The sequence below is a fragment of the Gopherus flavomarginatus genome, chromosome 3 (genome assembly GCF_025201925.1).
Source record: "Gopherus flavomarginatus isolate rGopFla2 chromosome 3, rGopFla2.mat.asm, whole genome shotgun sequence".
NCBI classification, from domain to species: Eukaryota; Metazoa; Chordata; order Testudines; family Testudinidae; genus Gopherus; species Gopherus flavomarginatus.
Window position 1 is genome coordinate 81,517,521 of NC_066619.1, and position 27,573 is coordinate 81,545,093.

At 42.9% G+C, this 27,573-nt stretch overlaps 1 protein-coding gene across 2 annotated transcripts in view; it reads left to right on the top strand.

Moving 5' to 3' along the window:
* SLC12A2 (solute carrier family 12 member 2) overlaps nucleotides 1–27,573 on the top strand; it is a 121,931-nt gene that overhangs the window by 9,604 nt on the left and 84,754 nt on the right. The gene's annotated exons all lie outside the window — the stretch shown is intronic.

Consider the following 27,573-nt stretch of genomic DNA (forward strand, 5'->3'; position numbering starts at 1 on the left):
TGTCAGTATACAGTCACTGAGGTTTTCTTTTATCTGCTGAGTATTTTAGGATCTATGCTGTGAGTTGGACCGGTGGAAAGGAAATATATAGGTGAAGACATTCTTTGCTAATGTGGTCTCCTTCATGCCGTGAGATGATTGACAACTGATAGCAATGAGTAGTAAAGAAACTCATCTCTGGTATCCCTGACTAGTCAAAGCTGTGCTGACTCTTTCTTATCTATGGACCACCAGTAAGAATCGGTAATATCAATTGCATGATGATCTTCTCTGCCATGTATGTGGCAGCTTGGAACATCTTATAAAATGAAGCTCTTTCCTGTGCCTGCAGGGCTGCCAAGAGATGCGACTTGATGTCTCTCTGTCTGTTTACTTGAACCAGGACCACCTTTTGTAATAGTAAGTCTCTAAAGGTTCTTAGACTGCTTGCATTTTCAGGACATCTGATGTGCAACTACTGTTTCTGGATAGACCATGTTCTCAGTGTGTGGCGTTCTGTATTCATAGTTCCTCTCATGATGGACAAATCTGTCATCACTACAGTCTGGACGAGAGGTGTGTTAAGAATGGATTTCAAATTAAATATTGCCTCTTGTCTCCTACCATGCTAACGAGGCTTAGAGTCTGTTAGCCAGATGTGGTGTGAAAGTCCTTGTACTGTTTTCTTCCATTAGGACCTCAAAGTCCACTTCAAAACCTTTTAATAGTGATCTGCCATAAAAACTACTTGGAAGGCTTTGTATTCCAATAATTAAGGCTACGATTTAGTCATGGGTATTTTTAATAAAAGCCCGTGACCTGACCATGACTTGTACTATAAAAATCCCTGACTAAATTTTAGCTGAGGGGGCCGCTACTCTGGGAGGTCTCTGGAGGGAGCTGTTGCTGAGAGAGATGCTGCTAGGGTTGAGAGGGGGAGGATGTGCCCTGGGGCCAACTTAGGCAGTCCCCAGGTCCAGGCACACCGGCTGCTGCTTGGGCAGTATCCAGGGCTGGCTGCCTGGGGCCACCTGAGCAGCTACTGGTGCGGCTGGTCCCATGACAGCTCCAGTAGCCACTGGTGTGGCTGTGTCTGGGGCTACCTGATGAGCTGGCCCCAGGGCCAGCCACACTGGCCACTGCAGATGTTATGGTGGTTGCAGAAAGTCACAGAATCCCATGACTTCCTCAGCCTCTGACAGACATGGAGCCCTATCAATAACTACCAGAATCCCAGCAGTCGGTCTTGAATTCTAACAACTCCAGCACCCCAGCGGAGACAGATTGATGTTTCAGCATTCACCAGAGTGTTGTCTCCAATTCCTCTATTGTCCAAGTATCTACACAGGATAAGAGTGCATCTAATAAAAAAAAAATGCAGAGCTTAAGCCACCTTAAAAGGCAAGACATAACTGGCAGTGCTGTTCTCCTTACAGCAAATCCTACTGTTTTAGGAAGTATCTCTATATGCTTGTAAGCATCTTCAAAGTCCAGAGGATGCACAGTCATTCTCTTATATCCAGAAGAGGGGTGATGGTTCTTTGGGGAATGACCTTGAACTTTTTTGACTAGATACTTGATGCAGTTTCCTGAGCTCTAATATCTAAAGTAAATCCCCTTTTGTCTTTCACCTGGTGGCACTGCCTTGATTTCTCTTTGCCAGGCCAGATTGGATTTCTCTGCACCAATTCTTCCTGGCATTGATAAACACAAAAACATTGTGGTTTGTTTGTTTGTTTTTGTGTTGAGAGGGAGATATGGTCGGGGAGAGGGGAGTGAAATGCATGCAGTCAGGATGGCTTTCTGAAACCTAAGGTCTGTGTGTCTGAGTTGAGTGAGGACTATCAGGAGTAAAAGGCTTATAGTCTGCTGCTGAGAATAAGGTCCAGGTAATGGTGTTGACTAAAGGCTCAGTAAATGCTGGAAGCCAGTTGATGCAAAACCTATCGTATCCTGCTCTGGAAGGAAGGACCTCTGGGGTGAGATGCAGGCCTTAGAAAATTCAATGCTGTGTTTGTCTTCCTCTTGTAAAAACACTACATGCTCCCCAAACAGCCTTTTTCTGATCTAAGGTGGATACCCAGTTTCTCTGGAACTTTTCTAGGGACCCAAGTGCTTGCAGACCTTTGAGCATTCAGTGGTGAGGGTGTGTCCATTGTCACCATATATAGTATCCAATATTGCCCATTCCTCAAGATGAGCCAGGCGTGTGCCTTTGAGAATGAGAGAACTGACCAGGATAGGGGTTTTCTTAAAAGCTCAGCCTGACTTTTGGCCACGTAGGCTTTATTTCTCTCCCCTCTGTCTGCCTTCAGGACTGAGGCAAATGTGGGAGAAGTCAGTCACACTTTCTCACCACCTGATTCAAAATGGGTGTAAGGGCACAATTAATATTTCATAGGGATTCCTGGGTCCCTCATTTATGGCCCTTATAGATTATTATGTTGGCGTCAACAATTATCTTGGGCAACTTTGGTAAGAATTTGGGGAGAGGTTTAGTGGAGGATGAGGTCCTCCCTTGTAAAGTCAAGGTCTCTGTTCCCCTACAGGTAGGGATGTATTTAACATCAGGATCCTCCGATTCATTTAAGTCCAAATAGGGTGAGTTACTATCTTCAACCTGGCCCTATTCAAGGGGGAGCCTTGAAAGTGGTTTGTGAAGCATCAGTGTAAGAGGGACTGGCATGTTGGGGCTGAGCTTTTTATGCTGAATTCTCCCCCCCCCCCCCACCGCAAAAAAAAACAACCTGTGAACATCAATGGAGGCAAAAAAGGGATTCTGACTGCATGTAGAGAGCCTAACTCTCCACTGGAACATCCAGTGAGACCTGAATTGTTTGTTCTCTTTTGCACTCCAAGCTTGAGAATGCAGGAGGCTGAAATTAGGATTCCTTGATGTGTGAGCCTCTTGTAAGAAGGCTGTGCTTCATTCGGTTATATTTAGTTTCTACCACAGACTCCAAGTGTCTAAGCAGATGCATAACGGAGTCCTTGAACTCCGTGTTAATGCTGGGCATTTCAGTGTGTCAGTTAGACAATTGGGATTATGGGGGCGTGGAAGGGAGGTCTGTGCTGATGTGGGCTTTACTGGAACTGAGTCCTGATGTGTCAGTTTCAGAGCTTTGGCCTTTGAAACTTTTCAGCCTCGCTGTATGCTGACTTACAAAAAAATCTCCCTTGGGTGCCTCAAGCAGGGCTTGGAGGTTTTGCTGATCGATCTCTCTCTCTCTCTCTCTCTCTCCCCCTTTCTCTAGTGCATTGGGTGATAAGGTTTGAAGCTTCTAAATCAGGGGTAGGCAACCTATGGCATGTGTGCCAAAGGCGGCACGCAAGCTGATTTTCAGTGGCACTCACACTGCCCAGGTCCTGGCCACCAGTCCGGGGAGTTCTGCATTTTAATTTAATTTTAAACTAAGCTTCTGAAACATTTTAAAACATGTAACCCTTCTGCCCCTCTGAGCTGGCAGCAACAAGGGCCGGGTTCAGTATCCAGGGGTTCCGTTTCAATAACACAATGCCAAACCAGCTCGAGCCCCCACCCAGTGACCTGGGAAAATCTTACACACACCCCTTGGCGCCTCAAAGAGGCAATGCTTCCCCTCTCGCAAGCACAGAGTCTCGGTGTAGCAGAAAAGGTTTAATTACATGAGATAAACAACAAGCACTAAATTGGGAAAATACCTCAACTAGAGTTCCTAGACCAAACCTTGAGCAAAAACCCACCCCAGGGAATTGGGCTGTGTCCTTTTTTCCCTGGGCTCTTGAGTCCAGCAACCCCCAAATCACCCACAGTCCCAAAAGTCCCACAATCCAAAAGTCTCTGTCCTGGGTCAGTGCAGCCCCAAAGTTCGAGAGTCTATCTGCAGAGGTCCCTCCCCCCAGTCTGGGTAGAAAAGGGCACCTTACGTGGTCTGGGGCCAACTGCCCTGCCTCTCCATGGGTTCTGCTTCCGCCTTCTCCACGAACTGCTCTGCTTTACTAGCCGCTCCACTCTGCTCCTCCAGCTGTCCTCACAAACTGCTCCGCTCCATCAGCTGCTCTGCTCAACCAGCTGTCCCGTGAGCTGCTTCAGTTGTCCCTGCAAACTGCTTGGCTCTGCTCGCTCTGTGGGCCGCTCTACCCTGTCCCACAGCTACTCCGCTCTGCTCCACCAGCTGTCCCATGATCCGCTCCAGCCGTCCCCACAAACTGCTCCACTCCGCCAGCTGCTCTGTTCCGCAGTATAGCTTCAGGCTCCCCCACCAGTTAGCACAGTGCTCAGTAATTTCAGCTCTTTAGTGATTTCAACTCTTAGTGATCTCAGCTCATAGTAGGGGAGCCCCAGTGCTAGTGCACCATTAGCCCAAAGTGAGTTCAGCTCAGTAACCTGTATCTAATTCTTAAGGGAATAAAAAATCAACTCTGACATTCCACAGTGGAGAGAGGAGGGGGTGGAACTGGTGCTTCTGGTTCCACAAGGAGACTGCACCACCAGGCACAGATACCTGTCCCCAGCCTCTCTCAATTCACTGTGTTTTGGAACCCATGTCCCTTGTCTAGCAAGTACCACCCAACTGAGGTTGAGTCATTTCTGTCACAAAGCAGTCCCACAGCTCGGCATCCTGGGATGGGGTAGGAGTGCCTATGCAAATACACTCTCTGAAATTCTTTCCACCAGATGTCAGGGTAGAGCTTATCCTGACTCTGCTTACACATACAACAATAGTTTAATTATATGTTATAGACTTTTATACAAAGAGACCTTCTAAAAACGTTCACATGTATTACTGGCACGCGAAACCTTAAATCAGAGTGAATAAATGAAGACTCAGCACACCATGCTGACCCCTGTTCTAAGCAGTCTTCCTTTTTTTTTTTTTTTTTAATGCTACACAGTACTTGCAAAAGAAGAGAAGTTACTCGTATACTGGACCATCCAGGAATTTTTGTGCCAAATGCTTTGATAGTTACTGAGCTTAAATAGGTGCTGAACCGAATAGCATACCTGATACTGGTGTACAGAGAACAGGTCAGGCTTTAATTAGGAGTAAGGGGAGTATATAGCAGTGTTGTATTTCACCGCCTCTTTTGAGCTGCCACTTTGTTCTCCCAGATCTAAGCTTTCATAGGGAAAAGTGTTTTGTGACTGTGGCTGTGAAAATTTACTCAGTTCCTGTTTTGAAGACTAAATAATGCAGTGATATCTGTCTGAGCCTGAAACAACAGCACTGAGAGGTCTGTTCTTGTATTCATCTTGACTCTGATGCCCAGTGATATGTCCGCATCAGCTATTTCACTGCTGATCAAAGCATGAAGGGAAGGATCATATCATGAAGATCAGCATAATTTACTGTGAGGGGGAACACTTGGGAGAGGACCACACTCTTTTCCCTTCCCTTTTCCCTTCCCGCCTCCAGTCCAAGAAGCCAAGTAGGGCATTTGAGGCCCCCTGATGGGAATCTGAGCTCAGCGGAGTATATGCGATTGTAGTTTGAACACTTGCACAATCTACTGTGAGTGGCAGCTCACTACTCCCTTGCTTTTGCCCTGCACTTGACCTCTGGGATGGGACTGATGTTGAAATATCCAAAAGAAAATGCATCTCATGAGGAAAATGCCAAAAAGAAAACCCAAAACAAAACCACAACCTGGTGTGTGTGTGTGTGTGTGTGTGTGTGTGTGTGTGTGTGGGAGGAGGAACACCCTGAAACAAGAAGTTAGGTGGAAAACAATAAAAATGTTTCTGTATTGTGTATTGAGGGGGAGAATAGGTGTCAAAACACGACCGTTATGAACTCAAAAGCTTTGGCCTCTGTTTAGTATAGCTGTTTGAGACTTGACTAGAAGGGATGATAAAAGACAGTTAAAAAATAACCGAGTTCACCTGGAACTCTGACAAGCTGGAGTAATGGCTGAAGAAGCACAGTCTCTAGTGAGAGCTCCTCTGCTGACTGTAATAAAGAAGAAATGTTCAGAGGGCATGGGAAGTGATGGCAAGCCAAACCATGACATTGGGTTTTGGTCATACTCTGCCACTGCACTCAAGAATCACATTCTAGAGTTTAGTGCATGAATGACAAACTTTTCGTAAGGCTCCAAGACCCAGGAGTAAGGAACTGGCAAAGATAGTATCTTCAGGTAAATAACATTTAATCTCACTTCCTTTTACTTTTTTGAAGGGCCATAGTCTAAGACCACCACCTCTGGATTCTTTCTCTGTTCAGCTGCCTGCCAGTCAGCTCCACATTCCTTATGAAATATATCTACCTCTTCTTCCCAACTCTTATTTTTTTAAACGTTGGGATGATCTCTTCTGGGTGTTTTGCTTTTTTTAAGCGCATAGTGCTTTCACAAGGAATTACAACAGGAGATATTCAGCTTCAGAATAACTTTTGATGAAGTGCCAGCAAGGAGGACAGACTTCTAAGTGTGTGCAGTCTTTGCTGCTGTTTCATATAAAAAGGTCAAGTAGAAAATGAATGATAATCTAGAATGAGAGAACTGTTAACATCCTTTTCTGTGTAGGAGAGAAACAGATGGTATCCAGACTGAAGGGAAAATCCTTTATCATCTTGGTTGGTTGGTTGGATCCGCTAATGAGCATTTAAATGGGCAGTTTTCCTTAGGTGCCTCCTATATTACTCTTCCTCACCATCAGCACTATCATCTTATAAGACCCAGTGTCTGAGTAGCAATTTGTCTGGATATCCCACTAGGATGAATAGCAACTGACTTAACATTTGAGCCAAGGTTCTTGAATAACTTTGTGGGACCACCATTTCAGCAGCTTGATGAAAACTTACTAAGTATCCATTTGCATTTTTTCCAGCAGGACTTCTAAAAACTGATCACTGTTTTTTCCTTTTAGAAATAATTAAATAAAAATGTCTACTAAGTGTAAAGTATCCTGTGTTTCTAAAACAAGAGGATCCTTAATACTCATCTTATTAAAAATGGCATTGAGTTGTGGGCCGAAAAATATTTGCTGATTACAGAGATGGTAGCTGGTTGATCCTTCGATTGACTTAAATTTGAAGTGTTAAATTTATAATTGCTCTTATGTCTCTGCCTATTTTAAAATCACTTCATTTTAGTCAAAGCAGTGTTTCCTGTCAGTTTAAAGTAGTGTTGTTCTTTATGTCACAAAGTTAATATCTTTAAATCAGTGGAAACTGAGGTCAAAAGATGAAGTAAAAAGTCTGCTAGTGTATTTTAAATAAGTGGTTGTAGGGAGGAAATTGTAGCCTAAAACCAAGATTTTGGTCCTATGGCTGCTAAACCTCATCTCGTAGTTAATATCCTAGATGAAAGGAAACCTTTTAATGTTCATTGAGCCAAATATGAAGAACAGTGTGAGCTCTTAAAAGATCACTTTTGTTTGGGTACCGTGTCCACTGTCACTGTAGACAACTCTTTGCATTTGCTTTTATCAGTTGGTGGATTTTGCTCTACTTCTTACTGACTGCTCAGGAGACTGAGACAATATTGTTATAATACCGCATTACACTTTCACTTAAAATGAAGAGAAACTAATCACAACTGAGACCAGCAAAATGAATTGTAATGTTTAGCAATGTTCCTAGTGCAAGTCATTTGGCTTAAAACCGATGTGTAAAGAACATATGTCAGGTGAAATCCTCTTAACTACACTCAGTAGTTTTGACTTTATAAAGCATTAAGTCACATGGTCAAACCATCCCAGTTTTATTTGTAGCTGTTGAGAATTGAGCTTTACCTTAACGCCTTTGGGTATTTAAAAGCATTGTTTAAGAAGAGGAGCTCAGATTCCTGTGAAACAATACTTTGTTTTGAAAGGATAGTTTGGTATTGGGGACTCTGTAAATAATGAAGCAATCACCAGAAGCATGATTAGGAAGTGTTGGTGGCTTTTGAAGGATGTAATTGGCCAGGAGCTTTTTGTACTGCTTCAATTTCTCAATAAAATAAGAATTCCTAGAGGCACCGATGAGTTTTAAAAGTCGGTGTTCTTGTTAGCACTCTTGGTTTTCGTAATATTGGTTCCTTCTCTGTTTCCCCCGTCCCCCCACACCCATTGATTGTTTCCATTGGTCATCAATCTCAGTGGCTACTAAAACTCTTGAGTGAAAGTTCTAGTCCTTCCACTTCTCTTTTTAACCAAAGAAGCCTTCTTTAGTGACACTGGAATTGTGGATTTATACAACTTCCTATTATCATGCACATTGTTTTATTTAAACTTTTATTCACAATTCCTTTCAGCATCAGGAAATTGGCCTTTTCAAACTGCCAAGTATAGAAAATACTGATTCAGACTATATTCTGTTGGCACATAAATGTAGTTAGGTTGTGATCGCTGGCTATTGCTACTTTATAATTTTGTATTTAGTTCATCATTCTCTATCACAGTGAAGTCTAATGAAGAATTACCCTGAGTTGGGTTTACTAACTTGTTAACTTTTTAAGCAACTCAAAGGAGTAGCAGCATGAAAACTCTAGCATGTGTACCCCAGGTTGAAATCCTCCATGATAATGTACATTAGTTTTTCTTTATACCGTTACAGAACTTGAAAGAGATGTTTGTCCTGTTCTCTATTCTGATCTGGTGGTCTGTAACTGACCCTAACATCAGTCTGTAAACATTTCAGGTCCTGTGCATCTGAACTGACACAATGATACCTTGAGACACTTGTGTTTTGTGTATTTTGCTCTGTTTAACACCTTCCTGACTAGTTTAGCTAGTCTGTCACTCAGAAGTTTAGTTTGCCTTCTACTGAAATGGAAGCCATATATAAGAGGCTCAATGGTCAATGAAACCAAAACTCTACTCTACAGTACTTGCATGACTAACAACCTACCTACAGTATCTCCTGGTGGTTTTTTTTGTTTTTGTTTTGATTTTGATAGGACAGGAAAGATATCAAAAATCTCTTGCACTTTGTTTTCTTCCAGCTCTTACAAAGTCCCTGAGATCTTGGAAAATCTTTCAAGTGTCGCCTGAAGCAAATGTCATTCATACCAAAATTTATCATAACCAGTGGAGCCTCAGCTTTCAATATTGGTTTGTTCCGCTATGATGGTTGGGATCCTTCCCATCCACTTACGAAGTAAGAATGCTTCTGGGTAGTGTGCCTCTTGCTGAAGTCATGTAAGCAGTCCTTTTGGGCGTTTGTTAGACTTAGACTGCTCTAAAAGCTACTGTTCATCAGGCAGTTTTGAATGTCTGAATCTACTGGACAGTCTTCAGATCATACTAGCAGGAGTTCAGGCTTCTCCCCAGAGGTTCAGGAACAGTTGTCTCGAGCAGAATTAGGTTAGACTGACATTTTGGTCAAAATGAAGAAAATAGGAACCGTTGCTAGATCTGTAGGATTAGCACTCCTAGCACCAGGATTGGCAAGTACAGAAGGAAATTGACATACTTTGCCAGGAATGCTACGGGCAGCATTACTAGCATGCTAGGAAGCTTGAGGGATAATTAATATTAAACCCAACTTTTGAAAAAGCAATACTTCTAAGGAGTTTAGAGGACATTCTCAAAAGCTTATAAATCTGCTCCGTCCCTGTAAGTTTCTGTCTACGTCTCTTAGAGAATTATAACAACTTCTTTGCATTTCTGGTTGCCTGTATGCTCAGCTAACTTTTATTTTGGAGACTCTGACCTACTTTTGGGGGGATTTGCTCTTACTGCTATTACAATTTTATTTTTTAAAAACAATCCCAGACTGTTGTGTCTACATGGAAATCTTTTGTTACTCTCAACTTTAAGATTTATACTCAACATCTAAATTAATAAAACTTGTAGAAAATGCCTTCTTTCTTTTCTTTTCTTTTTTTTTTCTTCTTTTTTTCTAGCATCTCTGTAGGTATTCAGTAATGGCTGTTCACTTCCACTTAGGTCTGCAGGTTGAAGCTATGTCTGGATAGTTTATAAAAGCCTGGTCCAAAGAAGCAACAGTGCCTTGGTACCTTTTTGCCAGATTTTCTTCAGTTTGGTTAGTCTCAGCTGTATAAAAACAATAATTAATGTTTGTAACACTGTACTTAATTCTATCAGGAAATCAGCTTTTTTCTTCACGGGGTTTAGTTCCAGAACATGATAGAGACAGTACAGTCTTTCTTTCTGATCAGACAGGTACATGTTGCACTATTTAGTCTCAAAAGGTGAAATATATCATATCATATATAGTGTTTGAGAACATCTTCAGACTTGAGGAATTATCCCAGGGAATTAGCTATCTGGGTTGACTGCTTGCAATATATATTTTAGACACAGACACAGACATAGACACAGACACACACACACAATTCCTTTAAAACAATTATGCCTTGCTATTTCATTGCAATAGATAGATATAGCCAACCTAGGATGGAAATTTTACTAATGAAGTGCACATGATTTTCAGGTTCTGGAAGCCTATTTTCATGTGCGCTGGTATTGCAGACCATATCTGGCTCTTGCTGGTTTCCCTCTGTCTGAAAAAAACAGATGTTGCTCTGACATAGGAATTTACTAATCCATTTCTTATACTCTTCTTAATCCTATTTCATGGCTGGAACAGAAGTATCCAAAATGAATTGGTAGAAGTCTCGAGCCAGTCATTTAAATACAGATTTTAAGTGGTAAATCTTTCTTTTAGGTGGTTGGGCAAATTTAGCCTTTTTATGCTATCCGCAGAGCGACATCTTTACAAGTTCCTAGCTAGACATATGACATAACTGAAAGCAGTATTCCCCACTATCTCGGATTCCCAGGGCCACCAGTTAGATGAGGGTCATTTAAATATAAAGCTAGTGCATTCCTCTTCAGTATAGATCAGACAATTACAACACTTGAATAAGTTCAAACATTAGTGTGGTGACAAAGCAATGCAAAGTATCTGACATCTGTTTGGTTTTACAATAGATTTCAGTGTTCTTTGGTGAACGTTTTAATAAATCACCCACAAACTGAGCATAGCCTTCCATTTAAAAATTCCTCCAGGTATTTCGTTTTATTTTACCCTCCCCCTAGGCCTTGGTTGGGAGGATGTTAATGTAGTGGTCACTATATCAGCAGGACTTTTTCGTATGTAAGATGAACACAGCTTCTAGCAGTAAACTTCTTCATGCTATTAGAAAAATTGCTTTACCAAAAGTCATTTTAGAATGTAAGCATGGAGGGGAAGATGAGAGGCTGTTACCCTACTGGGGAAGAGCTGTGGTTACTTGTATGCCTTAATTATGCCTTTCCATACTTTAAGAGGTTTGGATTTCAATTTAAGTTTAATCTCAACTCTGAAATTTTATTTTGGATTGTAATTGTGTTTTATAACTGACTAAAAAACTTCCAGTTCTGATCCGTACAATTAACCTAACTCTGTTTTAACAATGGTATAAAATATTCTAATCTCAAATTTTCTTACTAGTCACAATAGGATTTCTTACATGACAGCAGTTAATGTTTTGTTTTTTCTCACCCTCTCCTAAAATATTTTAGAAAGGACTTTCTTCCCCTTTATTCACAGTTAATGTCTCCTTCTGCTGTATATTGGAATTTTTGGCTATGTCTACACTACCACTTATGCTGGCAAAATTTATGCCGCTCAGGGGAGTGGGACACCCCCTCCCACACCATCCCAGCGACAAATTTAGCCAACGTAAGTGGTAGTGTTTTTTCTTCTGGTGACATAGCTACTGCTGCTTGTTGGGGGTGGTTTAATTATGTCACTGGGAGAGCTCTCTCCCATCTTCTTAGTGTCTACATGAGGGGGTCTTACAGTGGCACAGCTGTGCTGCTGTAGGGTCTCTAGTGTAGACAATAGCCTTTGTTCTTGGTTAAAAAAAAAAAGGTGGGAGGAGGAACAAATCAATCAAGAATTGTTCATTAATTTATTTTCATTGATAGCCACTTAGTTTCCTTGTAGAGGAGATATTCTCTGTCAGATGAATCCCTAAGACACTGCCTTAAAGAGGAAGTGTTTATTTTCTCTGAGGCCTAGTGTCTGCTTTGTGTTTCTTCTATCCTTGGTTCAGTACTGCTTGGTACTTATTTAATGAGAAATGAAGAAAGGTCTCAATATGTGTACTTCACTCTTCACTATGAGGCATATTTTTTTTATGCTGAATGCTTAGTTGTATTGTCAAAGCTGATGGGGCGGGAGGAAAGGCGAGAACTTGGCAGTGCATCCTGCAAAGCATACTAGGTGCTTGGAGGTGTTGTCACTTCCGAATAGTAGATTCTGGCAGTGTGGAGGCAGTGCATCTCTTCATCTCCAATCTGCAAAAAGTTAACTCTAAATATGGGTAAGTTTTGCAGAATTCTATTTTTATTTTTGTATAATTTTGACAGATAATATCAGTATTTATTTTAAGCATTTTTTTCTGTTTTTAGTGATTTAAATTTTCAGTTGTGGGCAATTATGGGAGGGCTAAAACAATTTATTTAATGACAGATGTTGAAATTCAAAGTTAAATCTTTATAACTGTTAAAATAAAAATTGTCAACATCACATGAAAATATACAAATATCCAGTAAATATCCTTAAATATATCTAAGTTCTCAAGCAGCGTTTTTCCCGCTTTGCCTATCCATAAATTGTGAATATTGATGAAATACTTTTTGTTGTATGTGTACAGTGAAATTGTTTACTGACATTTACTGTTAAAAATCTAATCCTTCTGAGTCGAAATGTGGAGTGGGCTTTAACTCTTAATTGATTTCCCTGATGCAAATTTAAATGTGACAATATTGTTAACCATTTGACTGAACGGATGCATTGGCAATAACTGAACTTTAGCGTTGGCATCCCATTAAGATAACAGAGATCTATATCATGCCTCTTAATCATTTATTTTGCACACATGGGAAAGACAATTTTGCATCTGCATAATCATAAGGTTAGGCCTTCTTAATCATAAGATTTAGAAATATAATGCACAAAAAACCCTTAGATTTTGCTGCAATGGGTAAACCAATGAAATGATATCTGCTGAAGTTTGCAGATAGTTCCACTGCTTTTGCTGATATTCTTAGTTTAGAATTCTGAGCAGCACTGAAACGGTCACAAACGTCAGTTTCATGCTATTGCTTGAGAAATCTGTGAAAAGTAGCAGAGATATGCACTGGTTAGGGTTTTCTACACTGTAACTGCACCACTGTAGCTCGTCACTGTTGACACTAACCTATGCTAACGGGTAGGTAATCCATCTCTCTGAGAGACTGCCTAGGTCTACAGAAGAATTCTTCCATCAACCTAGTGCTGTCTGGGGCTTAGTTCTGTATAACTATTTTTCTGTAATGTGGATTTCTCATGCTCCTGAGAGACATAGCTATACCAAAGTAAATTCCTACTGTAGACCAGGCCTCAGTCATTGGTTAGGAGGACCGAAAAAGCAGTTTGAGAAGGAAGCAGAATCGCTCTAAGAGACCTTTTCCTTCTTGCCTGCCTGGAAGCAGCCAGGAAGCTCTCCAGCAGTTGGGGCAGGGTACGTGAAGAAGACTCTCAAATTTGAGAGCTGATGGGAAAGACGGAGTCCCCATGTATGATTCAGGTCTGGTCTACACTAGGAAATTAGATTGGTACAACTGTCGCTCACGAGTGTGAAAAATCCCCACTCCTAAGTGACACAGTTAAACTGACCTAACCCCTCTATAGAATTCTCCCATTGACTTAGGTACAGCTTCTTGGGGAGGTGGAGTATCTGCACCAACAGGAGAACCCCTCCTGTTGGCATAGTTCCCTGGCATAGTTCCCTGAAGCACTGCAGGTGTTCCAAAATGCAGTTTTTTAAATGTAGATAAGCCCTCAGAGTAGAGATCTCTGCATATCCCCGTTTCCAGTAGCTTGTGTCAGTGGTGGAACTAAGCTTCTATAAAGACATTGCTGGTGGGGATCTAATGCCCTTTGTCCTTTTTGTTTCTGTTGCTGGGTAAAATGTTTAGTTATTTAGCTAAAGGGTGTCTGGTAACTCCTCTTTTTTTCAAATGCTTCTCTTACTCATACAATTTTTGTCCACTTATTGCTACGGATTCTCAAGATGAGAGGTGTTTGAAATAAAATAATCTTACCTTTCTTACAAGTTAGTGTTCCCTTTGTTTGTTCCATATTTCTTGTAAAATACCTAAGGCTCAAGAAGAATCTGTCTAGACATTTGCATATTCTTGATCATGGTAGTGTCTGTGGACTCCCCCCCTTTTTATTTAAACAATGTAGAAGTGCACGATCAGTGCAAACATTGGGACGTGCTAATTACTAAGGGAAAGCAAGTTGAAGAGACTAATTTTACATTTAATTCTGAAAGTGTTTGGTTGCTTGATCACTCTGGAGTTGCACAGTCTGGGTCCAGGTCTGTGAAGATGGTCTCCTTACTCTCAGGTAGTTAGGGTCAGTCTCAGGGAAGGTTCTGAATATTGGAATAGAGACATTGAAAGGGGAACCAGCATTGTAGAGTGGTGATGTGTTGCTGAGTAGAATGGCTAATGCAGCCATTTCAGCTCTATCTAGGCTGTGTGGCTTCCATCATGAATCCACAGGGCATGCTTAGCCTCTGACCTGTATACAGTCTTTCTTGTTTAGTGGTAGGCCTACACTTTGTAAAAAAAAAAAAAAAAAAAAAAAAAGTTGAGCCCTGCAGCTCCGCTATCCTGAGGCTGGGTTACTGACTTTAGCACCTCTGTTTCTTGCTGCTTCTCTAACAAGTCCCAATAAGTTTAGATACCTCTTGGAGACTTACTCCTCCTGGGAGTCATGCAGCCAGCAGATGTTTGCAGGACAGCATTTGCAAAACAACCCAGCCCACGTTCAGACTAACCCGCGGCATCGGCGGGTTAAAATCGATTGCTCGGGGATCGATATATCGCGTCTAATCTAGACGCGATATATTGATCCCCGAGCGCGCTTACATCGATTCCGGAACTCCATCAACCCAAACGGAGTTCCGGAATCGACACAGAGAGCCGCGGACATCGATGCCGCGCCGTCCAGACGGGTGAGTACCTCGATTTTAGAAATTCGACTTCAGCTATGTTGTTCATGTAGCTGAAGTTGCGTATCTAAAATAGATTTTAATACCCTAGTCTGGACGTGGCCCCAGCTTTGTTAGTCAACTGGAATACGGTATGGTTGGGGTCCCTCATTTAGAAAGTGAAAGCAAAGCTAGTATGCCTGAACAAGAGATTCAGGTAATTCTGCCAATATGGACAAAGCATCCAGGATTCTGCCTCTCCCACTGCATACACCTCCAGTCTTCAGGCAAGCTGTTTTCCCATGTTCTCCCTCCTTTGGCTGTCAGTTGTTAAAAGTTAATTTCTAGTCATTGATCTTCCTTTGTCTTGCTAGAGTTACTCCAAATGTTGACAATTCTTGACAATTCAGTTCATACTAATTGATGTGCCTACTGCCCTGGTACCAGGCCCCAGGAAAGATAAGAACATAACATAAAAGTGGCCATACTGGGTCAGATCAAAGGTCCATCTAACCCAGTATTCTGTCTTCAGGGGCACCTGGCATTGGCCACTGTTAGAGGGAATGACCAGAACAGGGAATCATCAAGTGATCCATCCCCTGTCGCCCATTCCCAGCTTCTGACAAACAGAGGCTAGGGACACCATCCCTGCCCATCCTGGCTAAAAGCCGTTGATTCACCTGTCTTCCATGAACTTATCTAGTTCTTTTTTGAACCCCGTTATAGTCTTGGCCTTCACAAGGTCCTCTGGCAAAGAGTTCCACAAACTAGGAAAGAAATTAACCAATTCAGTCCTAGTAGGTAACAATATAAAAGTGAGTAGGGAAACTGTCATACTTCTTAGTAAACGTATGTATTACAGAAATTTCCCACATTCTTCACAGCATCAGTATTAGAGTTGCAATCAAGCCTGGTGGTCATGAACGTGTGGATCATTCTGGCAAGGTCTGTGCTTGATAGAATGGGCGTTACAATTTCCTGGCCAGCCACAGATGGAGGTGGGTGTCTTTTTGATGCCAGAGCCGCCGTGCTCAGTAGCTATGAGGGGTGCCAATTTCTTTTCCTAAAAGATTTCTTCTCTCCCTCTCTTGTTTAAGAAAAATACTTGGTGCATCTAAAGCAACCTATTAGCAGTTGTAGCCTGTTAACATTTTCTTGCTGCTCTTTTTATGGAAAATAAACTAGTGACCAGTGTGGTAGCAACTTGGGGAACTGTAGTAAGATTTTATAAACAAATGGGAGATTTAGGATAAATAGCTAATCTTAATTTAAGAAGAGATCATCCCTGAATAATTAATTGTGATTATATAGTTGAATTTTAGATGTGTCAAAGGCCCTTCCTTCACTTACAGATAAATGGTCAACTTGAAAATTCTATTTGAAATTTTTTAGCTAATATTTATAAAACTGAAAGTTAATGGGAGGATAGTGGGGTTTTGTTTTTGTCCCATTCTCTCTTCCCCCCCTCCCCCCCCCACCCACAGCCACCCAGCTGGCTTGCTTTGCCCTTTTGATAGTAATGTCAGTTGAATAGCCTCTCTTTCATGCCTAAATATGATGATGCTCTTACACTGCTGTGAGGGAGTTGCTGTTACCCAGATACTACATGGGAATGTTTACCAGTAATGTATTAGGACATAACTGCTGCTGGTGGAGTTGAGATACCTTCCTTGTTCCCTTCCTTTGGGCCTCTCCCAAAGAGTGGAGGAACAACAGGTGCTGGGTGGGGTGAGAAGAGGAGCAACGGGTACCTGAAGAGATCAGACTAAAGGGATTCTTCATTGCCTGGGATGTTTCTTTGGGTCCTGAGTAGAGTCCAGAAGTTCCGAGACCTCATCTAATACTGTTGAAGTTGCAGGCAAGGATGTGCATTGGTGTGTGGAAAGTGGGCTCAAGCTTGTTTGCTGTTGTCCTCAAGCCTGCCTTCTCCCTCTCTGAAAAGACCTTCCATAAAACATCCAGGAAGCAGAATAAAAACCTTTACTTTAGGAAGAAGAAACATCATTTTGTAAAGACATACTGTGATCAAACTTCCTTTTGCTAGTACTCGGAGTTAAAACTTGTCATGGATTAAAATCTAGTTAAGGAATAAATTGTTCAATTTTTTGCACAATAAAAGCTTAATAGTGCTTCTATATTAGAAGCAGCTTTTAATATTGATATTTTGGAAAGGGACATAAGCCGCAAGGTGACAAAACTTGCAGATGAAGTTGGGGCCTTCAAGACTAGAGAAGGCCATGAAGAACTCCAGACACACACATCTGGGTGAATGGGCAGCACAACAGCAGACTGAATTCAGTGTTGCAAATGCAAAATAATACACAACTGATTAATGTACATTACTGAGTTCTAAATTAAATGTACCTACTCAAGGAAAAGACCCTGACTTTTCTCAGTAGGCAGCTCAGTGAAAACCTTTGTTTGTTGTGCAGTAATGGTCAAAAAGAATCCAAACAATGTTAAGATGTATAACTATTGTCGGAGAAAAATAGAGTTCTCTACTTCCACACTAGGGGACCACATTCATTGTCGTTTCAGTAGGCTGAGATCATTAAACATAATAGGGGCTCCTTACGTTTCTCCATCTCTTTCCCACCTCTGCTCAAGCTCTCCATGTGCCCTCCATTTCTCCCTCTCATACCTGGGCACCACATTGTACATCATGCCCAGGGCTGTATGCCTTCTATTCTTTACTTTACTTTTTCCTCATGCCTCCCTCCTTCCATACCTGGGTCCCTCCTTCCCCTGTAACTGGGACTGTGTGCCCCTACTCTGCCCTTCATCCATACCAGGGAACTCCAGACTGCCCTGCCCCTCTTCCCCCGCCCTCCATACCATGAGTTCTTTGTGGTTCCTCCTTCCATCCATTTCAGAATCCCCTATTATCCTCTCTTGACAGGGGCTCTGTGTGAACTCATTTATCCCCATCACCCCATGTGAGGAGCTCTGTGCTTACCTTTTTCCCCCTTCCCTATACAAGGGTCCCCCAATTACTTCTCACATATGGGGAGTTCTGTGTGCTCCATATCTACCTTCACATTGCAGGGACTGTGTCCACCTCCCCTGTATATTTCCTTTCCTGCCACAATTCTTTTTTCTGTCAGGGAGAGAAGTCATTTAATGTGTCAATGTTTTAAATTATTGGGATGAACAGAGGTCTTGTGCTGGGAAGTTTTGCTGGGTATCATCAACCAGTTCTTTGATCTATAAACAACTGAAGAGGTGCTTGAAGCTGTGGTTGTGCTCAAGAGCTTGCAGGGGATTTTTGTCCCTCATATTCCCCCTTTCTGTTTTTCCATTTTTTTTCAGTCCCAGATCAGTAGGGTTCTGTCCATTATGCCTTTAACAGTGATACTCAGACTGAGGCTCATGAGCCACAAGTGGCTCTTTAATGCGTCTCCTGCTGCTCTTTGCAGCACATATTAAAACACTGTGTGATTTTAATTATTAACCAATCAGAATGTTTTTACTATGTTATTAACCAATTGTAGTTGATAAAATAATAATACTTAGTCGTCTTGCTGTTAAGAGAATATAACTAAATATTCCCCTGTCATACTGTTTAAATATGAATATATAGTGAATGAAGCAATTAATTCATGCTACTTTTGGGTAGTGTTGATTGCTAATTTGGCTCCTGAACCACTTAGGTCTGAGTATCACTGGCCTAGAACATTCCCTGAAATCTTAGCTTTTGAACGTTGCACCCAGTCAATCCATATAGTTGCAGGAAGCCAGACAAAGATACCGTCAAGTTGAATATAAGCCCTTCTTGAGCTTGGCCAGTTGTAAATTGCATAATTAACCTATGTACCTCAGTGCTGCAAACAGTAAGATCTGAGCAGGTATAAAAACTTAGAATGGAGCCCCTGTTCTCACTTGATCCTTTGGTACTACAATAATTGTAACCCTTTAAAATAATAATTTGGAAGTATTGGAAAGAGACTTCCTTTGTGGGCAAGTTATTTGTAACTTTCCAAGACATGGGGCTCTTTATACCATCTTCTGAAGCAATACCATTGTTTGAGATGCGTGGTGGACTAGATAGACTAGCGAAACTGCTCTGGCATGGCAATCCAAGCTGCTGTGTAGAATAAGATATTTTTCTATTTAACTGATTTTTTTTATATGTAATCTTCTTTTTAAATATTTTCTCTAATCCAAGATTCTCTTCAGCAGCTAATTAGAATGATCAGCACCAAGAGCATGTCGGAGTACTTGCAGGATTTTGTATTGTCCTTAGTGTAATGCATCTGGGGCTCAATTGATGAAACAGTGTGCGCAGAGGAGATATGTTGAAAAAGGAAATATTAACTGTAGATGTTTCACTGAGTTGAGACTAAAGTCTTTTTTTTTACATCCTGATCACATGCCATCTGACGTATGTTGTACATATGCTAAGATTTCACCTGTGAAGCTGGTAAATAATGAGTAACTGTTCACTTCATAAGATCCTGTTTGAATGTGTACTGTTTCTAAAATAGTACTAATTACAGTGCATAAAGATGGAATGTTACCTTTTTAATAATTACTTCTGAGGGAATTCTGCACCAAAAAAAATTGTGTGGACAATACAAAATTTTGCCACTGACTGCAGGCGGAGGTGGGAGATCACCCTGCCATACCCCTCTTCCCTCTGCTCCCCACACCCCACACCAGGACAGGGACTTGGTGGTGAGGCTTCACCTGACCCTGACATAGAACAGGGGCCAGACCTCCCCCAGAAACACCCTTGGGCCCTGCCCCTCCGTGCCAGGCATACCCAGAGGATTCAGGGGGCTTGGGCCTGGGGTCTTTGGCGGCGGGTCCCGGGGTGGAAGGACTCTCCACCGCCGAATTGCCGCCAAAGACCTGAGCAGAAGAAGCAAATTGCTCCACTTGCCCCCGCCCTCCCCAGGTGGCCGAGGGCACACCAGGTACCGGCAGACGGGCTCAGCCTGGCAGATCCAGGTGTGGAGAAGCTTAGTGTGTGGGGATTCAGGTGTGGATTGAGAGGGTTCTGTGTGGGGAAATCTGGGTACGGGTAGTTCAGTGGGGGCTCCAGGTGCACTGTGGGTGCACAGGGGCTCATTAGGGGGTTTCAGGTGCAGGGGGAAGGGGACTCAGCAAGGGGTCCAGGTGAAGGTAGTTGAGGCTCAGGAGGATCGGGGAGTGGGCTTGACGGGGTTCTGGTTGGGGGGGTGGGTTCAGCAGAGAGGTCTAGGTGCTGAAAGAAAGGGGCTCAGTGAGGTGGAAGTCTGGTGCAGCTGGTTGGGGTAGGGGTCCGGGTATGGTTTGAGTTCAGTTGTGGGGAGTTCATTAGGGGGTGATCTGGATGCAGGTCCAGATGCTGGGGGTATGGGCTTGGTGGAGGTATGGGACTCACGAGCGACGGTCTAGGTGCACAGGGGTTGAGCAGCATCCTGTACAGTGACCCCCTCCCCCCATGGCTGAAGAGCAGTGGGGTCAGGAAGTGGGGGGTGGGGGGAAGGCAGAGCTTCCTGCAGCCAGGGAAGGTTTCTGGGGGTGAGTCTGATCCTGACTCAGCCCCAGCTGCTCCATGCAGGGGCTGAGGAAGCCCCTTCCATCCCCAGCCCAGTAGGGATGTTTGTCTACATGGTGAATTAATGCATGGTCAGCTGTTGCACTGTAGATGCACACCCTGGCTTGCTGCACACTAACTCCCCCTGTAAACAAGCCCTTAATCTGTACCATGAAAAATAGTAAGCCTAAGCTTGGCTTCTTAAACAGTTGAATTCTTTTGCACCCACAGACTTTCAGAATGTCTCGCTGTTCTCATTTGTGCATTATTAAAAAGGCACCCACTGGCACTGATAACCAGCAATAACCTTTAAACAATTCATGTACTTCCCTACAGAACATTACATAGTGGAGAAAGACAAGACATACAGGACACAACTTCCGTCTTTTATTCATAGTATACATAATTCAATGCTGACTTGAAAAGCTATCTGTGATCCTTTATGTACAACATAAAAAAATTAGAACCATAAAATTGGTTTAAAAGCTAGTAAATAGAGCCCTGCAGATATCCACGGACCATTTTTGCAAATAGTGTATTGGATGCGGATACAACCGCACAAAGCTCTACTTGCCGGCGATGCCTGTCCCGTGGCATCTGGCTTGGGCAACCTGGGGGCTGCAGCATGCTTGGGGCCAGTGGCTAGCAGCCAGTGGTTGGGCTGGGCTGCAGGCCAGAGTTGGGGCCGTCCAGCTTCCTGTCCAGCAGTTCGGGCTCCTTGGACATCGCCAGCATCCCCACCATGGCCAGGCATCACTGGCCATGCTTCTGGCTCCTGGGCAACATGGTCTGCCCTCCAGCTGCAGGGATTGAAGTGGGCAGGGCTCTGGTGCCCCACCTCTCCGCCCTGCTGTGATGTAACATGCTGCTACTGTTGCTTGTGAGCCCCCAGGAGCAGCACGCAATATGATGCCCCTTCTCCCTAGCGTGCCACCCTGCGCCACCCCTTCTCGAGACCCCGTCCCCTGCTCGCTCCTCTTCCCTCACCCACCCCCATCACTATCCCTTGTGAGATGTGGATGCAGATACAGGTAAAAGATGGCTAGTGGATCGTAGGTTGATTCTGGCAGCAGATCCAATTTTTGTATCCACACAGGGCTCTACTAAGTTTTCTAAATTCTTAAATGTTCAGCTGCTTGTAGAATCTACCAAAGAAAGATGAGAGCCGTGGTATTGCTGTAACCTACTTAGTTGTTTATTGCACATAATAGTGATGAAGGGTATTTATTAGTCTTAAAAGGGTACCGAGAATATAAATGTGTTCAGTAGATTAAATGTAAATTGTAATTCCTGTATGGTTTAAATATAAAACAAAGTAGTGGGGGTTTGATTAAAATTACACTATAAAAATAGGTCCACTGTAAAATCAGGGGAGTTGCTTGGTGATTTGAGCACCATGGAACACTTGAAAATTCTTTTTTTCTCCCCTCTTAGAATTCTCCCCGATCTTTTTCAATAACACTTTGTTCTTTGTTTCTTATTAGAAACATGACATTGTCTTTTTCGTGGAAGCAAAAGATGTTATCAAATGTTGATGGTCCTGTGTCAGCCAAAGCATAAAAACTGCTTGGGTAATATAAACACGTGGGTCTTTTTTTGTTTTGTTTTTTAAAATTAAATCAGTTGCAAGCAGTTTCATGCTTTTTTTATAACAAAAGACAACTTTTTTGGTTTGTTTTTGCACAAAGTATTTATCCATGGTAATTTTGGCAATTATGGATTTCAGAGCAATGATGAAGAGTTCATGTTTGTCTTGCTGGGTTATTAAAACATTGGTTCAGGAATCCTCTTAAGGTGTATAGGAAGCTTTCTGAGCTTCATATCTGAGAGTATTAAAATAGCAGTGAGATCACTGCCATTGCTCAAACTGCTCAGTGCCATGGTCACTCACTTCAGTTAAAGGGGCCCAAAAGAGGTCTGGGGGTGGGGGAACAGAGATTTTTGACATAGGAAATCTGGTGAGAACTGAGATTAGGGCAGATGGTGGCACCTTTCCGGGCCTCCTGTATTATAGGGGCCCATCCTCCCCATCACAAAGCACAAATCCAGAGGTGGATTACATCAGATAATGAGTTCATTAGTGTTGTCAGTGCAAAGTTTTCTGCTTTGAGGGAGTTTGCTCATGAATAGAGTATCAAATCTTTCCTCTTTGTAGGGCACTGAGGCATCCAGAGCCAATTTTGTAGTGGTCAAAAAGAGGGCCTGATTATTTATTTATTTATTTATTTATTTATTTATTTATTTATTTATTCAATGAGGGCCTCTCTCTACAGCTCTGGTAGTGTAAAGTGTTCTCAAAGTTGGCTTAAAGATCTGCACAGTATACACTGAGTGTCCTCAGGAAACTCAAAGCAGACACTGCCTCTGGTGCTAATCACTTTAGATGGATGTGAGTTATGGTATTTGGAGTTTGTGATCCTTCTGTTAGTGGACCCTTTCCTTTCAAATCTCCTCAGTTAAAGTCGTCTGCTTAAAAGTATCTAGGGGAAAAAATTCCTACTTAAAATCTTGGCTCTTAAATAGGCCCATGTTAGATAGATATTACTATCAATGGATGGTATAGTCATACTAAAATTCAGAAAGGGTTCTAATAAATAGAACCTACTAATATATTTTGGAAATTAGCATCTCTTGGCTTATCAGTAAATGTTAGCATTTGAGAGCTGGTTTCTGTTCACATCCTAGAACTTCAGAAGATGGAGACAGTCCTCTTTTTTCCAACAAAACACTCTTGGAAGAGGTAGGCAGTGTCAGCCACAGCCACAACTGTGGTTCCATCCCATAATCTCTAGGTTTTTCAGGGTTCCCCAGAATACTTGATCTAGACCACCCTTTACAGTTTGGAGCGTAAGGGCTTGTCTACACAGGGAAACTTACATGCAGTAAGTTAGTGAATTTATAGCACACTAGGCACTCTATCCTGCCTACCTGTGTAAGCCCTCTTACTGTGCTCTAAAAGCACCCTTTGAGGGAATGATTCTGTCTTGACTAGAAAGAGAATTTGCCTCTTTGGAAATAATATGCTATGCAGGCACTCTGGTAATTTATCTTCCCTTGTCAGGGCTGGCCAACAACATTTTGGAACCTGATGCTGCCCCCATGCCCCCTCACTTGGCCAAAACTTTGAAAGGTCTCAATTCTGCCTTCTTCCTGTTCTACTCCTCTCATGGTACTGCCCTGCCACCTACCCCAATAAAGGAGAACTAACAACTTAAAATGCCTTGTTCAAAAATTTTAAGTAACATTTAACTTTCAAATGCCTGAACAGCAAATGTAACTTTTCTTGTCTGAATAGTAAACACTGGCATTTTTATCTCTTTGAATAATCAAAGTGATGCTTTCTGTTGCTTCTTGGTTGCAAAGATTTGAACTGCTTCCTAAAGGTCCATAGTCTGGGCCAGCTCATGCTCTATTGAGATGGTTTGCAAGGCCAACCTGCCTCTCCTGTGTCATTGTAGAGCGTAGATGTGTTTTTATTAACTTCAGCAAGGAGAAGCTGCATTCTCCATTGGCAGGTATTACAGGAAGTGTTAGAAGTATGCACAGAGCAACAAAAGCATTTAGAAAGAGGGTGGTCATCTTATTTGTGTGCACATATTCCAGAACAGACGTTGGAGTTGATCCTGCTGAAATGTATCTCGAAAGGGCTTTCAGTCCCAATGTTGATGCACTCTATCTACACTGCCACTTTACAGCACTCAAAGTTGCAGCGCCCGGGGTGTTTTTTCGCACACCTGAGCGAGAAAGTTGCAGTGCTGCAAAGTGGCAGTGTAGAAAAGGCCTAACTGAGGATTCTGTTACTGTCATTTACAATAAGGGTATGTCTACATCTACAATTTTGCAGCGCTGGTTGTTACAGCTGTATTAGTACAGCTGTATAGGGCCAGCGCTGCAGAGTGGCCACACTTACAGCAACCAGCGCTGCAAGTGGTGTTAGATGTGGCCACACTGCAGCGCTGTTGGGCGGCTTCAAGGGGGGTTCGGGGAACGCGAGAGCAAACCGGGGAAGGAGACGAGCTTCCCCGCGGTTTGCTCTCGCGTTCCCCGAACCCCCCTGCAAACCGCAGGGAAGGAGACCTGCTTGCACGAGGGTTCGGGGAACGCAAGAGCAAACCGGGGAATGAGACCAGCTTCACCGCGGTTTGCTCTCACGTTCCCCGAACCCCCCTGCAAACCGCAGGGAAGGAGACCTGCTTGCACGGGGGTTCGGGGAACGCGAGAGCAAACCGGGGAAGGAGACCTGCTTGATTACCAGAGGCTTCCTCAGGTATGCTGGGATACCTGCTTATTCCACGGAGGTCAAGAAAAGCGCTGGTAAGTGTCTACACTTGATTACCAGCGCTGGATCCTCTACACCCGAGACAAAACGGGAGTACGGCCAGCGCTGCAAACAGGGAGTTGCAGCGCTGGTGATGCCCTGCAGATGTGTACACCTCCTAAGTTGCAGCGCTGTAACCCCCTCACCAGCGCTGCAACTTTGTGATGTAGACAAGCCCTATGTCTCCTTTATATCACTCTGGCAAGGTAAAGGATCCTTAATTGACTAAGAATGGGAACAATTAACTAAAAATGGGAACTTTAGCAGCCTGCCTGCTTAGTTGTTACATTTCTGCTCTGTCTCAGGGATAGCCTGCTTCACACAGCCCTACTCCTCCAAGCCCAGGATGCAGCAACAGTGAGTGAGAGGAACCGAGTGAGTCTCACTGAGGCCTTGGCTACACTGGCACTTTACAGCACTGCAACTTTCTCGCTCAGGGATGTGAAAAAACACCCCCCTGAGTGCAGCAGGCTACAGCGCTGCAAAGCGCCAGTGTAAACAGTGCCCCAGAGCTGGAAGCATGGCTCCCAGCACTTCAAGCTAATCCCTACGGGGAGGTGGAGTACCTGCAGCGCTGGGAGCGCTCCCGTGGCAGCACTGTACAGCTGCAAGTGTAGCCATACCCTGATTCCCATGCAGGCATCCTCCCAACTGTACCCCCTTAATGTCTCTCCATGGACACAAGCACATACATGCAGTTGACCGTCCCCCCCGCAGCAGAGTGCTGGGGGATGGGCTGCTGGGGAAGGGGTGTGTGTTCCACCACAGATTTCTTTGTTTCCCCATTTTTCTGCAGGGGTGCAGAATTCCCCCCCAGGAGTAGCGCCCCCCCATCTTCTCTTCTCCAGACTAAACAATCCCAGTTTTTTTTCAATTTTTCCTCATAGATCATGTTTTCTATACCTTTAATCATTTTTGTTGCTCTCCTCTGGACTTTCTGCAGTTTGTCCACATCTTTTCTGAAATGTACCCAGAATGGGACACACTAATCCAGTTAAGGCTGATCAGCGTGTTGTAGAGTGGAAGAATTACTTCCAGTGTCTTGCTTACAACACTTTTGCTAATAGATCTCAGAATGATGTGTGTTTTTTGAAACAATATTACATATTTAGCCTGTGATCCAGTATGACCCTCAGATCTTTTTCTGCAGTACTCCTTCCTAGGCAGTCATTTCCCATTTTGTATCTGTGCAATGAATTGTTCCTTCCTAAGTGGAGTACTTTGCATTTGTCTTCAGATCACGTCTCCAGTTTGTCCAATTCATTTTGAATTTTAATTCTATCCACAAAAACACTTGTAACCCCTCCCAGTTTGGTATCGTTAAGTGTACTCTTCATAAATTATTTAGATAATAGCATAAAGATATTGAACAGAACTGGACCCAGGACCGCTGTCTTGGGGTCCCCACTCAATATCCTCTTCTTCCTTAACTGTGAACCTCTGATAACTACTCTCTGGGAATGGTTTTCCAACCAGTTACACATTCACTTATAGTAGCTCCACCTAGGCTGGCAGTATTTCCATAGTTTGTCTATGATGAGGTCTTGCAGGACAGTTTCAAAAGCCTTACTGAAGTCAAGATACACCACATCTACTGCTTCCCCCTTATCCACAAGGCTTGTTACCCTGTCAAAGAAAACTATTTGGTCGGTTTGACATGATTTTTCCTTGACAAAACCATGTTTACTGTTTCTTATCCCCTTATTATCTTCTGGACACTTGCTTGATTATTTGCTCCATTGTCTTGGTATGTACAAATTGATTTATCTAGTTTGTGTATTTGAGTTTTTTGATTGCTATTTGAGGCTGAGGCATCTTCAACTGGAGTGGAGTAGTAGCATGCAGATGAGCCTCTCCTCCTAGCAGTCAAGAGCCTGATAACAGCCAAGGGGCAATCTATAGCCCAGCAGCACCCTAGATTTTTCACTAGTTTTTTTTTTTGTTCAAACACTATTTACAAGGTAGGACTATAGATTACCTGAGACCATTAACTTCCTGACTTATGTGTTTTTAAGTTCATAATGTTAAAGCCTTTGAAACTGAATGTGTTTTGCATATAATAGGGCCTATTCCTCCTGTTAAAGCAAAGGGAGTCTTGCTCTTGACTTCATTGAGAACAAGCCTGAGCCTATAGTTTGTAAAGTGCTTCTGGAGGTCACTGATGTTGCATAGTATTAAGGATCATTTCTGTAGTGGTCACCCTTAAACGTTATAGTTGTCTTAAGTTACTAATGTACCTCATATTTACAGTATTCCTTGGGTATTTCTTATAGCAAGCATAAGAAATATTGAAAGTAACATTTACCTAGTCATCTAAGGACTTGTCTACACTATGGAGCTGTGTTGATACAGCCTTGTCACTAAAAGTCAGTGAGTGTGAATGCTCTTTTGCAGTATTTTGTTGGCACTTTTGCCAACAAAATGCTTCAGCCCCGCGAGCGGCATAAACTTTGTTGGCAGGAGAACGCTCCTGCTGACAAAACTGTGTTCACGCTGCTGCTTGCATCAGCAAAACTTTTTTTTGTCTTTTGTGTGTGGGGGGTGCTTAAATACCCCCGAAAGACACAAGTTTTGGCGACAACTGCACAGTGTAGACATACCCTAAAGCAAAACCGCTTGGTTACTCAACATTCTTTTTGAATGCTAGGCAATAGTAAAGAACGTCTGCACTGTGGGTCTCGGAGTTAGATCTTCAGGGCATTCTGCAGTACCCATCTCTCTTTTTAGTTTAAAAAGGGGATTGAGTGTGACTTAAAGGGGAGTTGATTATTGTGGGGAAACTGTCTTGGTATGTGCTGCAATCTTTTTACAGTGTAGGTAATTGTCCACTGCACAGACTACCAAAGAAGTGATC